We start from the raw sequence: 1,892 nt of genomic DNA on the forward strand, positions 1-1,892 counted from the left end.
ACATAGGGCAAAATATTCTGAATGGTCAGGGGCAGTCATTGCCTTCCCCAGCCTGTCCCAGCCACTGCCTGGAAATCTGCCTGCTGTCTAGAGCTCCATTCCCAGGGCCCATCCTACAGTCTCCAGGGCCCTGGGCCTGGTAGGAGCTACTGGGCTCTAATCTGGGGCAGAGGCCTCTAGCTGGAGCTCTGGGGTGACCACCCCTCTCCCAGGGCAAGCTACTCGCCTCCATTTAATGCACGCAGGCACCACGTGGCCCGTGGCTCTCAGAGCTCCCCGCAGGACCCTGAGGCCATTTCTCACCCCCGCTCACGCGGTCTCAGTCTCTGGAAAACCCTTCCCTTCCCTTGATCTCCTTTGGGAAATTCTTCCTGTTGAAGGAATAAAACCTCCTTGCTTTCAATATGACACCATCCCTAGACAAACAATCTTCTTTCAAAGTGCATTCCACTTGTCAAGATATTTTTCAACAGGGCCTTCAACTCATGGGGCTTCTCTTTCCACTTTGGTAAAAGAGGCCAAGCAACTCATGGGTCTCTCTCAGCATCCTTGCATCCTTCACATCCCCCACCTCATGACCCCAAGGAAAGATCCAAGAGCATAAGAGAGAAATCGGGGACTGAGAAAAGCTGCACCTCTAGGTCTGTGCAAGCAGGATGCAGCCTGCTGTGAGTCCGACAAAGCTCCAGGCCCGGCTGCCCCAGGAGAGAGTCCTCAGACCAGCGGAGCTGACCTCCCATCTCCCAGGGGGCCTCTGGCCGTTCTGTGCCGTCTCACACCACAGGGACCCTCCGGATAGATACGGCAGCATCAGTGAGACAAGGTCTCTCGCTCCCTGCTTCACAGGTGACACGTTCTCAGTCCCCCGCTTCCTAGAGAAGCTTCAGTTTGGCAGAAACCCATGTGCCCCAGACAAGTTGCCCCCCACATACCTCCTCCGTTCTCGGCAGTTTCCTGGGACTCTTCATTTTCCAGATGTTTCCTCTTTTGTCGCCGTTCCATCGTACCAACTAGAAGTCTCCCTTAGAAGATGCCTCAAGAGATGTCCAACTCCTCCTCTTCCCTACAGGTTGGCCCTTCTTGGCTCTTGGGCAATTCGTTGAAATGATTCAATACAAACAAAAATAGTCAAGTCTCCTAAATGGCTGAAAAACTTGTACCACTTGGTGAACCAGCAGTAGTGCCTAGTGCTCACCAGGGCTGTTATGTTTGCAAGGTTGCCAGGCTCACAGTGGAATTCTGTGACCTCAGTGATGACATCAGAGCATTCGGTGGACCTAGGTTGAGCACAGTGTCTGCAATAGCACAGGCCCCATTTTCAAGAACAATTCCTTTTTCCCAGCCGAAGCTTTCCCGTGAAAGGGAAAGGTTCCTACCATATCTATTATAAATTGTATCATACCATGTCTATTATAAAATTCACATTTTGATTGGAGATCTTTTAATGTCTTTTCTAGAGAGATTTAATATGAATGTTTTAAATGGTCTCCAGTTTCCCTGTGGATTATTGACATTTTAAACTCTGCACTTCAATTTTCCCTCAATACGTGTAATTTTGTCACGGCTATTTCTGTACTTAAAGATGAGGAACTATATAATTGATTTCTTCATTTTTCCCCATCTCTTTCCAAGGTACTGCATTTGATTGTGTCTTGCGACTGAGTGAAAAATGCTAGTCCTTGAGTCAGGACATTGGGCCCTTTAGCAAGTAACTCAACCTATCTGGGCTTCAGCTTCTGTATGTGCGATCAAGAGGCTTGGACTAGCTGACTTTTCAAATGCTGTGTTTCTTTGATTCACTCTCACTTACTGATCTGCTCCTTAAGAAGAGGGTCTGTTCTCATAAAGTAACAACAGTCTTTCGTACTCAGTTTGTTAGTTATATTGCCTTC

Source organism: Mesoplodon mirus (assembly GCF_964341445.2).
Source record: "Mesoplodon mirus genome assembly, contig: HAP1_SCAFFOLD_556, whole genome shotgun sequence".
Taxonomy (NCBI): Eukaryota; Metazoa; Chordata; class Mammalia; order Artiodactyla; family Ziphiidae; genus Mesoplodon; species Mesoplodon mirus.